Here is a 17,014-nt window from a genome sequence, read left to right on the forward strand (position 1 = left end):
AGAGGTTAAAGGTGCTATTAGACAATATGCATTTGTCAATTTCTGTATCCATATGACTTTGCTTATGTATATCAGATACGAATAGCACGCGCTCTCATCTGCTTGTATTTGTCATATGGGCAATTCCATTGTGACGGGCGTTACATTGTTGGTATGTATTGCCATTATAAACAGTGCAACAGGCATTCAATTAACATTTATGTTAAAATTAAAAAAAAAATGCGGTTTTTATCCAATCTCTTGATCGCCTTAAAATTAGCCTTTAATAATTTCTAACATAAACATTACATTATTTCCTTTCAAAAACTCGATGCTTTAAGGCCTGGTTATGCTCTCGCAAATGTACCGTAAATGTAGAACAAATGTATCGTAAATGTAAAGAGAAGAGAAACTTCAAACCAAACAATTTTATTAAAGGAAGACTTGAAGCTAAGGGAGGGTCTACCGTCGTGCATACCTTAAGGAAAAGACGGCCCTCCACGCACTGATGAGTCGAGGCGGCTCTCTAACTGAAGGAATACACGATGGCGGTCTTCCTGAATATTGAAAGGGCATTTAAAAACGAGGAAATAGGTCGACTGTCACCGTTTTAAGCAGCACGGGGATGCACCCAAGTTTCTCCCTATGGACGGACTGTAAGCTACGTGACACCACTATCAACGCGGACTTCGAAAATAGTGTGGTCAGAAGCCTGGTGATAATGGGAACACCTCAGGAAGGTGTTTCTCACCGATTCTCAGGAATAGAGTGAATGATCACAAATGCGGACGACGTCGTACTACTGATACGACACAAATATCTGTCGAAGATCAGCGACATCATGGAAAGGTCACTGTCAAAATGGGCTACAACAAAACTGAGGATGGTAGAGCTGGTCCTTTTCACTTGCATATATAAGTAATAGGTTTTTAGACTCCCGTCTTTTGGTGGTCTTCACAGATGGCTCCTTCAGACAGAGTTCTGTGTCAAAACGATAACCGCAAAAGAAATTCTAGGAAGGGAGTTACTATATGGTAAACTCTGGATTTATGTGAACAGTATGGCAGCCCTCAAGGCATTGGGTTCGAGGAGAATGAGATTGAAGTGCGTGGCGGAGTGTTTGAAATCTCTGAGTAGACTCCGGGCTCACGACATAGCGCTATACGATAATCTTGTATTTTCTTCTTATATCAACAATAATAACTTGTAAAAATTACTCATAAAAATCATAGAACTGGTTTTGAAATTTGTTCAAACTTCAAATGTTTTATCAGCTGACAGTAAAACGGAACGTAAAATTTTGTTTTTACTGAATTCCACATTCCCGTTACGGTCGACAGACGTTCGGTAATCGTTTGCATGTGTTTTCATAAGGCAAAACAAAACAGCTGACACGTTGTTCTACATTTACTGAACATTTACGAGAGCATAACCAGGACTTTATTTGTAGCGGGCGGAGTATTCTTATCCTTGCATCAAAAAGGACCTATATTTTGATTTCAATTTTTGTTTTTCGAAAATACAATTTAATCTTATATATAAAAATGAATTTCTGTTTGTTTGGGTGTTCCTTATAGACTCAAAAACAGCTAAACCAATTTCTATGAAATTTTCATTGATGGTGCATAATGATGCCGTGGTGAAAATAGGGTACTAGATTTTTTGATATCCGAAAGGGGGCGGACCCTCCCCCTTACCCTAATTTTCAGAAACGCCAGATCTCGGTGATGGGTGGTGCGATTTAAGCAAAATTTTGTGCGCCCTCTTATAGTACCTTTAAAAAAAATTAAGTGTAAAATACGAATCTGGCATCCAAATGCAATAAGGGGTTAAATGAAAGGTATTTGAGATGCCAATGTCAATATGGGGTTCAAATAAACGATATTTGAGAGTAGAGAACGATGCTGATATATTTTTAGGGCTAAGTGTTTGGGGGACTACCCCAGTCCCCAAAATACCCCTGAATCGAACATATTGTGGGGCTCAAATGAGATTGATACCCACTCTCGGGACCAATTTTCTGGGGGTCTACCCCTTCCCCAATACACCCCACAAACAACAAATTATTTACTGACCATCGCAATATGGGGCTAAAAAAAAGGTATTCCGGGGTAGAAAACGTATCCATGTATTTAGGGTACCGCCCCTTTTCCAAAACACCCCCCAAAGAGTGCAAATTTAGGAGCCAAGTGCTTGAGGACGGCTCATCCCATAAACTCCCCTTAAACCAATAGCAATATGAGGTTTAAATAAATGGTATTTGAGCATGATGTTGATATTTTTTTCAGGTCAAGTGTCTAGGGGACCAGCTCATGGCCGAAAACACCCTCATATCGGACATCATGACAATATTGGGCTGAAATAACGACTTTTAAGAATAGAGTGTATCAAACAACCGAACCTTAATGAACCTAAACCCCCCGAGCGAATCCATAGACCAATAAAGATAATATAGGATTCAGATAAAGGCATATATATTCTTATACTGATAGTCAAGCGATATACATATCCTATTTTCGTAGCATGACATTTCACTAAAAGCTCTTTTAATTGCCGAAAATAAATATTCAAAGGAAAATTTTGTTACATATAAAGTAAAAGAAGTAGTAGCGGAGCGGGCCCCGTTTAGCTAGTTCAAAAACATATGTAATCTTTAGATAGCTATTTATTGGGCTATTTCTTGATATAGCTCTACACAGACCGATTTGCTATATATAGTAAAATCTAAAGTTTATAAAACGTGCCTCATGAGTACGAGACGAGAATTTGTTCTTTTAACATTACAATTCAGAATCTCCATTCAGCTTCTGAATAAATTTATGCATTTCATTTTTGCACTCCATATTCTTATTACATATGCCTTTATTCATGGTTTTCACTGATGCTCACGAGGAAAATAGTTTACACACGCGCGCTCTGGCAATACCTTTTAATGTCAACTCACAGTCACGCTTTCGCACGACTCAGGAGAAAATGACGAGACACTCACCAGGCACTCAAGAGACACGGTTGAATGTTCAATACCACCCACTCTGTCCGGAACATTCCTGAAAAATGCTGCAATATTTCGTTTCCAAATTTAAAAAAAGTACCACACCTAACGAAATTTACAAACAACATTTCCAAGACTTTAAACCGAAACATTCTGGTTGGAAAATGTCTAAAAACAGCTATACTATGGCATATACTACGGTGGACTACAATGGCAATATACTTTGCTCAAAATTGGTTAGCACTGTGCATTGTAATAAGTGGGCGCGATATCAAACCGTTCCGTGTGTGTACAAGTTTATACACAAACAGCACTTATCCGAGCCTCAGGAACTACATCCCAAATATGCATTCATTCGTGGAAGTGTATTTTCAATTATTAGTGCACATCCGGATTGAGCCCGATATCACAGGAACAGAATAAGGAAGATGCTTTCTAGTTCCTACCGTTGAACCATCCAAATCGCTTTAAGAAGCCCAATAACTTGCGAATGTCCACATCCACTAAATCAGACAGATTCTCAAAGAAATGAAAATCTAAAGTGGAACTCCTTCTGACTGCTAGTGCGGGACACACACACACAGAAGGTTTCATATAGTCTCTTCTTCTTCGACGTCCTCACAGCTTCTGCAAGAGTGGTTACTGGGAACCTTCAGTCCGTCAGCATGTTTTCCGATTAGACAGTGACCTATCATGACGGACACAATGACTGATACGTCTGTTCTGGCCAATGATAGCTATGCGGTAGACCTCTTCAAATCTAGAATAGGCCACATAGTTTTGGAATGATTTGAAATTTACCTTACATGTTGCTGGAGGCATATCCATAGATTCCAGTATCCCAGGAATGTGTAGGGTAGTTCCTAGTCTCGCAAGCTCGTCCGCTTTACAATTTCCTGGCATATCTATGTGGCCTGGCACCCAGAACAGGTGAATTTTGAAGTGTGCAGCCATTTCGTTGAGAGATCTGCGACAGTCAAGGGCGGCTTTTGTGTTCAGAAAAACGTTATCCAGGGATTTAATGGCTGTCTGAGAAGATATTTATGCCAATCGTCGTAATGACATTATATCTTAGCCATTCCACCACTTCCTTATTTGCAAGGATCTCCGCTTGATACACACTGCGGTGGTTGGGTAACCTTTTTGATATGATCAGTTCTAGATTTTTAGAGTACTCCCCAAAGCCCACCTGGTCGTTTAGTTTGGAACCATCCGTATAGAAGTCTATGCAACTTTTGTTAAAAAAATAATTGTGTACATTTAGTACACAATTTATCTAAAAAACGACTCAAAATAAATTATGTATTTCCTTTGTGATCGGAAAACGAGCGGCTAGAGAGAGCGAATACGACAGCTGCCCCGCCCACGATATTAAAATCATCCTGGGGGATTTTAATGCGAAGATAGGGAAGGAAGACAACTTTGGTCCAACAGTCTGAAAATTTTGCATCCACTAGATATCGTCCGATAATGGGTTGAGGCTAATAGGATTCGGCGCGGCAAAAAACATCGTAGTTAGCAGCACCAGATTTCAACATAAAAAAATGCACAAAGCCACATGGCTGTTACCCACTCAAAACACGAGAAACCAAATTGATCACGTAGTGATAGATGGAAGTCATTCATCCAGAGTGTTAGGTATACGAAAGATCGATCCGTGGAGCAAATATAGATTCGGATCATTACTTTGTTGCAGCAAAGGAGCGGACCCGTTTGAGTATGGCGAGAGAAATATGATCTGACACTGCACGGAAGCTCCGCAAAAATAAAAGGAAATGGAAAGATGCGAGTGTGAGCGAATTGAGATGTACAGGAGTCAGAATGAAGTCTGGAAATTCTACGAAAGAATCAAACATCAAACCGATGGCTTTGGTGCAGGCACATCCTCCTGCAGAGACAAAGACGGAAATCAGATAACTGATACATATAGTGTGCTGAGGATATGGAAAGAACATTTTACGCAGCTGGTAGTGTCCGACGTTGGCGGCGTAGAGGATACGGCAGAACCAATACCTGATGATGGTATAGAAAGTGTACCTCCTAGCCAGAATGAGGTTCAAGTAGCTGTGACCCGACTGAAAAATATGTAGAGATCAGGAGTCGACGCTTTGCCCGCTGAACTATTTAAGACCGGAGGCCACACGCTGATTAAGCGTAAGCATAAGCTTGTCTGCGCGGTTTGGCTTGAAGAACGCATACCCGATGATTGGAACCTCAGCATACTATGTTCCGTACACAAGAAAGGAAAAGACAAGACGGAATGTGCCAACGAAAGAGGAATACGCATGGAAGATACTCTTTAGCGTACTGTGTGAAAGGTTGCAACCTAAAGCCAATGAGATAATTTGGCCCTACCAATGCGGTCTTAGACCTGGTAAAGCCACCATAGGCCACATATTCACGCTGCGCCAAATCCTGAAAAAGACCCAAGAAGGACAAATCAACACCTACCATCTGTTTGTTGACAACGATGCCGCTTTCAATAGCCCTATATGTTCAAAGGTATTTCAAGCCATGTCTGAGTATAGTATCCCTGCAAAATTAATAAGACTACAGGATGACACTTGATGATACGCGTTCCTCAGTAAGAATAGGAAAGAATCTCTCCGAACCTTTCATAACCAAACGAGTTTTCAGACAGGAGACAGCCTATCGTGTGATCTCTTTAATATCCTGCTGGCACACTACTAACAAGGGAACACATGTTACTCGCCTTTGCCGCCTTTGACATCTTTATCATGGATCGGTCACCGGAAGTAGTAACTGCAGCCTTAATACTGACAGATGCTACTTTGAATTGAGTAAACAGTTTAGAAACAAGGCCACCTTTCGACAGACGAAGATCACACTATATAAGACACTTATACTACCCGTACTTTTATATGGTTCCGTGGCATGGGTACTTGTGATAGTAGACGAGGCAGTGCTTGGAGTGTTTGAGAAAAATTTTCTTCGATGGGCCAGTTTCCGTTGATGGGAAGTATCGGCGTCGTAAGAACCACGAACTGTATGAGCTGTATGACGACGTTAGTATAAGTAAACGTATCAAAATACAACGGTTGCGTTGGCTAGGTCATGTTGTCAGTATGAATGAAGAAGCTTTAGCAAAAAAGTCTTATGAAGGCGATCACGATGGTACACGCAAACCGGGACGGTCAGGAGCCCAATGGAAAGATCAAATTTGGTGTCAGAGATTATAGAAAAACCGCATAAGATCGAGGTGCTCGGAACGCTATTCTACTTTTGGCGAATGGGACAAATGTTCTGCCTTAGCCAATTAAAGTAAAAGTGATCTCAAAACAAACAGCAGCGGATCTCGTCACACGTTGTGATGTGAAACGGTGTTGCCAGATTAATTAATTACATTAACTGTGGTGGTGTTCATTACTACTTCTAAATTACGTCATCTTGTCACCCTGTTGCTAACGGTTTTTACATCCGAATTTTCGAATGGATTTAAATAATCCGTCTCCAGGTTTAATGCCGGTACGGACTTTCAGATATTTCGCCCAAATGTGGATATCATTTTGGTGCTCTACTCCCAAATACCTTTCATTGAGCTTTATATTGCTATGGTCGGTAAATATGTCCAGTATGATGGTCTTTTTGGAGGTGAGGTGGACCCCCATATATCAGATTTGTGCTCTAGTCTCAAATACATTTCATTTGAATCCAATATTGTCATTCTAGGTTTATATTTCCATTTGCCGGGCTTTTGAGGTGGAACGGCCCCCTGGATATCCCACCCTAAATAAGGATAACAAATTTCTGTTTTTGAGTTATTATAGACAAACTAAATTTCGCTTAAATCGCCCCACTCATCTCCGAGATCTGGCGTTTTTGAAAATGGGGTAAGGGGAGGGTCCGCCTCTATTTCATTCTCTTGGATTTGGTGGTGAATTGGAGCAGCCAAACCCTTTGCCCCGAAAGTGGATATCAGATTCATACTCTACTCCCAAAAACCACATTTGAGCTTCATATTGCATTCAAATATATATGTGTGGTTTAGGGGGAATTTATGAAGTGAGGCGTCCCTTAAACACTTCTCCATAAAACATATATCAGGTTTGAGCCCCTTTTTGCCATAGTCCTCTCTGCCATTGGTTTAGGGGAGTTTATGGGGTGAGACGACCCCAAACACGTTGTCACAAAATTAAACATCAAATTCGATTTCTACTGTTAAATACCTTGTATTTATTGCCATAGTAGGCAAGCATGGCTGGTTTGAAGGGAGTTGAGGGGGTGGAACCTGAATTAATATCAGTATGGTGCTAGAACACGATTTGGTTGAGCTCCATTATGTCAAGCATTTTGAAGGTGGCTATCAAGATATTCAGAGCTAGAGGTATCGTTCAGATCCACACTAATTAATTTTTTTGTTTGTTTTGGTTATTATTCAAAATAATATTACAAAGCTACCACTTGGGATGGCACATTTTTAAAGTTCCGCAGGTCCTCCTGTGTCTATCCCACTTTGAGGGTAAAAAGTGTACTCTACCACCAAAGACCTTTTATTGCTGTCCCATTCTATCCTGATCGGCTATATTTTTGTTAATTTCTTTTTTGGGTAAACACATCATTTCATTTGAGTGCAATATGTTCGGTCGTCCTACATGACAGTTTGGGGTTTGTTTTCATTTGGAGGAGGGGATCGGTCCCCCCGATACTAAGACTCCAAAGACAATTTATTTGAGTCCTTTACTGTCGATGATGCGGTTTTAGGCTTGGGATGGCGCCCTAGTACTTGGATTTTTTACATCATATTCGTATTTTACTCCCGAACACCTTTTATTAGAGTCCCATATTATCCCGATAGTTCCACTTTGGTTTTGGGAGGTTTTGGGCTTGGGACGGCTCGCTAGATACTTGTATCCAATTTTTAATATAATTTTCATGCTCTACTCTCGAATACCTTTTATTGGGGTCATATATTTTCTCGATCGGTTCACTTTTTATTTTGGGCGGTACTCTTGGGGGACACCCTAGGTATTTAGATACAGTTTTTGACACCATATTCGTATTCTACTCCCGAAAGCCTTTCATTTTGTCCCATATTGTCCCACTTTGATTTTTGCCGGTACTTTTGGGGTGGTTTTGGGCTTGGGACAGCTCGCTGAGTACTTGTTCCCAATTTTAAATATCATATTCATATTCTACTCCGAAATACCTTTCATTTGAGTCTCATAAGTTTCCGATCGGTCCACTTTTGATTTCAAAGCATCTTTTGGGGCGGTTTTTGGCTTCGAGCGGCATATTCGTATTTAACTTCCAAACAATATGAGTCCCACATTATACAAATCGGTAAATATACCTGCTGGGGGTTTTTGGGGGTGGGGAGGCCCATCAGACACCAAGGAATAAATTTTTATCTCATATTTGTACTTTACTTTTAAATACCTCTCATTTGATACCCATATTACCCAATGTAATAAAAGTGTCCTGCAGGTTGGTGCTTTGGGGGTGGGGGACCCCCGACACTTAGTGTGGCATTTTTATGCCATGTTCGTACTTTACACTTAAATACCTTCCATTTGATACCCATATTGTCTCAATCGGTAAACATATCCGTTCGGGTGGGTTTTGTGATGGGTCGTCCCCCAGGATATTTGACCCCAAAATTTTATACCAATTTCGTGTTTTTGGGGTATCTTAAGGTTTCATTCAAAATTTTGCTTAAAGCGGTGCAACCATCTCCGAGATCTAGCGTTTCTGAAAATGGTGGTATGGGGAAGGGTCCGCTCCCCATTCGGATATCAAGAAACTTAGTAACCTATTTCCACCGAAGGCTCAACCTCTACCATCTGTGAACATTTCATGAAAACCGGTTCAACCGATTTTGAGTCTGTACGGAACAGATAAACAAACTAAAAAATAAACAAAGCGCTACAATTTAATTTTTATATATTGGGTTGCCCAAAAAGTAATTGCGGATTTTTCATATAGTCGGCGCTGACAAATTTTTTCACAGCTTGTGACTCTGTAATTGCATTCTTTCTTCTGTCAGTTATCAGCTGTTACTTTTAGCTTGCTTTAGAAAAAAAGTGTAAAAAAGTATATTTGATTAAAGTTCATTCTATGTTTTATTAAAAATGCATTTACTTTCTTTTAAAAATCCGCAATTACTTTTTGGGCAACCCAATAATACTAACTGGGCAGGGCCCGCTCCGCTGCGTCTTCTTTAACTCTCTAATATCTTTTTAGGGTGGGGACACTTCGCCCTGATTTTGAATATCGAATTCGTGCTACTGTAGCTTATGTCCGTCTATGACGCTGAACTATGAACTTCGGACAAAATTTAAAGCGGTGGTTATCCCTTCTTAATGGTGACGACTTTTGCGAGGTACCATGTCATGCACGGTCATGTAATAAATCTCCCTAAAAAGCTGTGGCATTGCGGCACGCCTTTCGGACTCGGCTATAAAAAAGGCCCCTTATCGTTGATAAACACAACTTGAATCGTAAAGCATTCATTGATGTGTGAGTAGTTTGCCCCTGCTCGGTTCGTGGACAAATTTTTACTATACTACCAAATGTCTTTCTTTTAAGTCCAATATTTCCGGCGTGGTCACTTGGCCATTAAAGTAAATGTAAGCCTCGTGCTCTACTTCCAGAAACATTTTATATGAGTCCCATAATGGCATGATCGGTAAATTAGTTGTGTTTGACGGTGGGGTGGACTCCAGGGTCTTTGTCCCGATAATGAATATAAATTTCCGAAAATCAATAAATTTCCACAAATTCCAAATAGCTTTTAAATAATAGGGAGGTATTTTGGGGTAGAATGAAATAGAACGAATCGCATAACTAACCTTCTAGATCTGGTATTTTTGAAATTAGGGTAATGAGAAGTGCTTTTTAAGGCAGACATTTCGACTCAAATATGGATATCAAATTCGTGTCCACTCCCAAATCCCTTTTTTTTAGCCCCATATTGCCATGGTCGGTGGTGGGTGGGCTGGGGTGGGCTGAGGTGGCCACCGGCACTTTGCCTTGAAAATAGATATCAAATTCGTTCTTTACTCCCAAATACCGTTGATTTGAGTACCATTTTGCTACAGTCGGAAATAAAGTTCAGTTGAAGGGGTGATTTAAGGCGTACACCCAAAATTGGAAATCTCAAATACCTTTCATTTGAGTTCCATATTGACATAATGGGTCAATTAACCTGTTTAACGTATTTTTAGGAGGAAAAGCGCCACCTAAACGCAAATTATAATGATATATTCTTAATCTTTCATTTGAATCCATATTTGTAATCTACAGCCGGATACTTTTTATTTGAGTCCCATATTGATAGGAACGTCGAATATATCGGTTTAGAGAAGTTTTAGGATTGGGGCGGTCCGCTGGGTACTTGGACCCAAAATTTAATATGATATTCATTTCCTAGTCTCCAATACCTTTCATTTGCTACCCATATTGTGCCTGTCAGCCCACTTTTGGTTTGGGTGGCGTTTTTGGTGAATCCAATTTTTAATACTAAAAATTATATAATCTATGTTTCCTTTTTTGATTCTACGGAACTAACAAACAAACCGAGTCTCATATAATCATGATGGGTCATATGGCCATTTGAGGCGTTTTTGGGGGGTGGGTGACCCCCTACACTTCGATCTGATTTTGTATGCCATATTCGCAATATGGACAACCAATTTTTCTGATTTTATACATTTTGGGGTTAGGACGACTTCCTGAGTACTTGAATCCAATTTTTAATACCATATTCGTATTATACTCTTCAATACCTTTCATTTGATATCTATATTGTCTTTATCGGTCCACTTGTGATTTTGTGAGGTATTTTTGGGGTGACGGGGAGGGTCCGCCCCCTTCCGATGTCAACAAATTAAAAAGAATATATCTTCTTCCTGACCATATTCGTAATCTACTCCCGAATAACTTTCATTTGAGACCCATATTGTCATGCTCGTGCAATGAACCTATTTTAGTAGGTTTTGGAGTTGGGGCGGCCCCCGGTTATTTTGTCCCAAATTTAAATATGAAATTCGTATTCTACTCCTGAATACCTTTCATTTGAATCCCATATTGTCCTGATCGGTACACTTTTATCAGCCCCCTTTCCGATATCAAAAAATTTTATATAGCCTATGTTTCCTTCCAGACCAACCTACACAATCTGTAAAAAATTCAAGGTAATCGGTTCAGACGTTTTTGAGTCTTTACAGAACAAACAAACACAAATTGACTTTTAAATATTGGGTTGCCCAAAGAGTAATTGTCGGTAATATAGTAGTAATATAGTCGGCGTAGACACATTTTTTCAACGGCTTGTGACTCTGTAATTGCATTCTTTCTTCTGTCAGTTATCAGCTGTTACTTTTAGCTTGCTTTAGAAAAAAACGTGCGCAAAATTTTGTTTACATTTGTTTGTTTGGCGTCAATTTTAATATGGGTACCACATGTATTGAAAGAAATTCATTTAACAAACCGAATCAACGCTTGTGATATGCACATTAAACGCAATGAATTCAATCCGTTTTTAAAACGAATCATAACTGGAGATGAAAAATGGATTGTTTACAACAACGTTAGTCGAAAACGATCATGGTCCAAGCATGGTGAACCAGCTCAAACCACTTCAAAGGCTGATATCCACCAAAAGAAGGTTATGCTGTCTGTTTGGTGGGATTGGAAGGGTGTGGTATATTTTGAGCTGCTTCCATGGAACCAAACGATTAATTCGGATGTTTACTGTCAACAATTGGACAAATTGAATACAGCCATCAAGGAGAAGCGACCAGAATTGGTCAATCGTAAAGGTGTCATATTCCACCAGGACAACGCTAGACCGCACACATCTTTGGTCACTCGCCAAAAACTGAGTGAGCTTGGCTGGGAACTTTTAATGCATCCACCATATAGCCCTGACCTTGCACCATCGATCTTTGCAGAACTCCTTAAATGGTAAAACTTTCGGCAATGATGAGGCTATAAAATCGCACTTGGTTCAGTTTTTTGCAGATAAAGGCCAGAAGTTCTATGAGCGTGGAATACTAAATTTGCCAAAAAGATGGCAAAAGGTTATCGAACAAAATGGCAATTATATATTTGATTAAAGTTCATTCTAAGTTTTATTAAAAATGCATTTATTTGATTTTAAAAAATCCGCAATTACTTTTTAGGCAACCCAATATAAAAAGAAGAGGAAGATGTGAGCATAAATAATTTTTTTATTTCTGATGCATCGAATACTGATGCAAATAGCTGAAAGCGTCATATAAAGCAAATTCTATTTCAAAAAGTTTTATTATTTTATAGTTACTTCAATAAGTTGTTATTTTTTGGATTTCATTTTAGACATTCTTTGTGGCAAATCAAAACTGTAGTTAATATAATGAAAACCACGAGCAAGCATTGGTTTGTGCAGTAAATGCCAAGGCAGCAAATAAAAAGCCATTTTAAGTAAGTTCTATTAACATTATTTTAATTACGTTATAGTTGCTGCAACTAATTGTAATTTTTATACCCTCCACCATAAGATGGGGGGTTCAAATCGGTCCATAACCTGATATAGCTGCCATATAAACCGATCTTGGGTCTTGACTTCTTGAGCCTCTAGCGTGCGCAATTCTTATCCGATCAGAATGAAATTTTGCACGACGTGTTTTGTTATGATATCCAATAACTGTGCCAAGTATGGTTCAAATCGGTTCATAACCTGATATAGCTGCCATATAAACCGATCTTGGGTCTTGACTTCTTCAGCCTCTAGAGGGCGCAATTCTTATCCGATCAGAATGAAGTTTTGCACGACGTGTTTTGTTATTATATCCAACAACTGTGCCAAGTATGGTTCAAATCGGTCCATAACCTGATATAGCTGCCATATAAACCGATCTTGGGTCTTGACTTCTTGAGCCTCTAGGGGGCGCAATTCTTATCCGAATGGAATGGAATTTCGCACGACGTCTTTTGTTATGGTATCCAACAACTATGCCAAGTATGGTTTAAATCGGTGCATAACCTGATATAGCTGCCATATAAACCGATCTTGGGTCTTGACTTCTTGAGCCTCTAGAGGGCACAATTCTTATACGATTTGAATGAATTTTTGCACGAAGTATTTCGTTACGATATCCAACAACTGTGCCAAGTATGGTTGAAATCGGTCCTTAACCTGATATAGCTGTGATATAAACAGATCTGGGGATTTGACTTCTTGAGCTTCTAGAGGGCGCAATTCCTATCCGATTTGGCTGAAATTTTGCATGACGTATTTTATTTTTACTTTCAACAACGGTGTCAAATAAGGTTCAAATCGGTTCATAACCTGATATAGCTTCCATATAAACCGATCTGGGATCTTGACTTCTTGACCCCTAGAGGTCGCAATTATTATCCGATATGCCTGAAATTTTGTACGACGGATCCTCTCATGACCATCAACAAACGTGTTTATTATGGTCTGAATCGGTCTATAGCCCGATACAGATCCCATATAAATCGTTCTCTCTATTTTACTTCGTGAACCCCAATGGGCGCAGTTCTTATAGGAATTGGCTGCAATTTTACACAGGTCTCCAACATATAATTTAATTGTGTTCCGAACCGGACCATATCTTGATATCGTTTTAATAGCAGAGCAACTCTTTTCTTATATCCTTTTTTGCCTAAGAAGAGATGCCGGGAAAAGAACTCGACAAATGCGATCGATGGTGGAGGGTATATAAGATTCGGCCCGGCCGAACTTAGCACGCTTTTACTTGTTTTCCCTTGTTTTCATTTTAGGCATTTTATGTGGCAAATCAAAACTACAAGTGTCCATGATTTCTTGCAGCAGATATATATCCATATTGGCTAGAAGAATGGTAAAAGCGAGTCGAAGGATAAGGATAATAACTCATCTTAAAAATAAATACATGTTGTAGATAATTTATTTATAAATACGAATGAAAAGTGAGGTGCGAGTGTTATTAAGCTACCAAAATTTGTATGGCGACTAACGTCAATTTGCTAGTTTGGATGGTTTTTAATAAATTACATGAGCCGCCCAAACATACATTTTAGATTGTGGTTGCAAGCAAAACTTCTCCAATGCATTAGATGTCACTCTGTAACGCAAAGAAAATTTCATTTTAGCCTGTAGTCCGTACATGAGAGCGAAAATTTCGGTAACGGTATCATTTGTTATGGTAACGAAAATTTTGTCAGATGTGCATACTGCCCTTAAGCAAAAAATTTTACAGGTGAAAGAATCACACATTTGCCAATAGATAATAAGTTTTTTTTAGTTTTTACGACATTTAAAGCACAATATAAAAGTTTTAGGTAAAGTATTCATGGGAACTAGTTGTTTCTACTACCTAATGCAAATAAACCCTTATATTTGTTTTTATTCTCCTTGAACCTGACACGGTGAAATTAATTTTCATAAAACAGGAAAAAGATAAAAATTTTTGAGAAATACACAATCTACGCTGAAATTGAGTTTAGTTATCTTAAAAAATTGAACTAGATTTTAGGTCAATAGCATATACCTAAAATAAGGAATTGCGTATATCCTACGGAACAAAAAACAAAATTTGTTCAATTTTTCTACCATTTACTTTAATTGTCATTCACTCACTTTGTTTGAGTGTATAATATATTCGATGAGCAGCTTACCCCTTTCGTCTATATCCGAACTTCCCCATATCGGGTAATGTACATTAGCATCACTTCGTACAATGAGGGCGGCATCTCTGAATCGTGTGCCCTATATAGGAAAGCCAACCAGTAATGAGACTCAATTGTTTCAAGGCTGGCTTAAACTGAATATTCAGTGCTTCGCGACGGGAGAAGAATACGCGCCCTGTGCCTCTCATTGCCCCTACACTTGAGTAGTTTAAATCCCGGAATTCTTAGTCCAAGAACCATTCCGATACACACCCAAGGTTCCTGAATAAGAACCACGTCAAATCACTTTGCCATCAGGAGGGCCTTTGGTGCCTCCGAAGTGGCTTTACAATGGTGGAGATTTGTGTTCAAAAATAGGACCATAGTCAGTATTCAGAATAGCCACCTCTGTTGCGTTAGCCTCGTCTTCTGAGTGCTCCAAGAGCAATCCTCACAAGATTCGTTAGATCCTGTCATGATGAGTTTCCTTAAGCATCCAGCGGCAGTTGAGAAAGCATTGGAACCGCTCTTCCTCAGAACTCCGGACACTTGCGGTGTGGGCGATTCCACCTTAGAAGCTTCACTAGCTACTACAGAGAAGTGTTCAGCAACAACTACTGAGTCATCTCCTGATTCCCAAACGCCACCGATCCTATAGACCTTCAGCTTCTACTTGTTGAATCTATAGGATACAACTCCTCCAGACTTACTAATGTCTGCGAAATAGCCGGAGTTTAGTAAAAATTCTGCATGTCTCCGATTTCCTCAGCCTCATCCAATATAGCAATTTTCCAGTCGGTGGTAAAAAAAAAATTGAGACTACCAAGGGATTGCATTCTCCCTAGAATAGGTTCGGGATCTATGGGAATCCTTGGTTTCCATTCTTGTGCTATTGGTTGAGAAGGAATATCTTCCTTCTTGACCAAATCTAGAGCCGCGCCTGGCCAGATCTCACCAATCTTCTTTAGGGCGCAACGACACATTTCAATTGAACGTTGATCCCCGAAAGCAAATTGATTGTATCGGCCCCGATACCAGTCTGCATCATCACAAACTGGAGGAGGCTCAGGCAACTCCGCAAGGGCGTCAGAGTATACAGATAACCGTCCATTGGCTATCCCACTCCAATCGTTCCTAGGTATGCAGCCCTGTTCTTCTCCCTTTCAGACAACTACCATCACCAAACTGTCCTTAGCGACATTAACAAAGGTGCTTGGACCCAGGTACAAGCATAGTGGGACCGCCCATTTCGCTAAGGACAAAGAATGGAAAATATTTCTAAAGACAAATTTTCAAAAAAAAAAGTAAGACGAACTTTCAACAAAATTTTTAATTAAGACAAAATTTCAAAAAAAATTTTTATGAAGACAATTTTACCTACACTTCAAAAAAAAATTCACAGAATACAAAATTTCAATAAAAGTAGTAGTAAGAACAAAATATCAATAATATTATCTGCGAAGAAAAAATTTCATTTAAATGAAACGTTTTTTAAAGACAAAATATTAATGAAATATTTCTAAAAACAAATTAAAGGAATATTATTTTGAAAAAAATCTCAATGAAAACATATATAACTTCAATTAAATGTTTTCTAAAGACAAACTTGTAGTCACACTTTTTCTAAATAAATCATGTTTTTTATAGACTAAATTTCAATTAAAATTTCTCTAAAAAATTATAGTTGTATAAAATCCTCTAAATAAAGTTTGGCCCAGACCATCTCAAAATTATTTTTTAAAGACAGAATTTCGAAAAATTTTCGAACGTCAATGAAATGTTTTATAAAGACAACATTTTGAACCTGCTTGAGCCCCTTCCAAATTATTTTTTCAACGACAAAACTTTATAATAGATTCTTTTTTATAGACAAAATTAAAAAAAAAAATCTAAAGACAAAATATTAATCAAGATTTTATCTTTGGAACACTTACCATGAAATTTTAATCAAATATTTTCAAAGACAAACATTCTATAAAAACTTTCCAAAACATAACTTTAAACCCCTTGGTTTTAAAATTTAAATAACAAAATTTCAATGACCTTTTTTTAGAAACAAAATTTCAATAGCATATTTTCTAAAAACAACATTTTAATAAAATTTTCTGTAAAGAACAAAATGTAAAATATTTTTATTAAGAAAAAATATTGGGTTGCCCAAAAAGTAATTGGGGATTTTTTAAAAGAAAGTAAATGCATTTTTAATAAAACTTAGAATGAACTTTAATCAAATATATTTTTTTACACTTTTTTTTTTAAAGCAAGCTAAAAGTAACAGCTGATAACTGACAGAAGAAAGAATGCAATTACAGAGTCACAAGCTGTGAAAAAATTTGTCAACGCCGACTATATGAAAAATCCGCAATTACTTCTTGGGCAACCCAATATTTGGGAATTTTTAAACAATATATTATTAAAACATTTAAA

General features: G+C 38.4%; 1 protein-coding gene across 3 annotated transcripts in view; it reads right to left on the minus strand.

The window, feature by feature from the left end:
* The window catches only part of LOC106090840 (uncharacterized), a 177,292-nt gene that overhangs the window by 78,600 nt on the left and 81,678 nt on the right, over positions 1 to 17,014 (minus strand). The gene's annotated exons all lie outside the window — the stretch shown is intronic.

Source organism: Stomoxys calcitrans, chromosome 5 (assembly GCF_963082655.1).
Source record: "Stomoxys calcitrans chromosome 5, idStoCalc2.1, whole genome shotgun sequence".
Lineage (NCBI taxonomy): Eukaryota > Metazoa > Arthropoda > Insecta > Diptera > Muscidae > Stomoxys > Stomoxys calcitrans.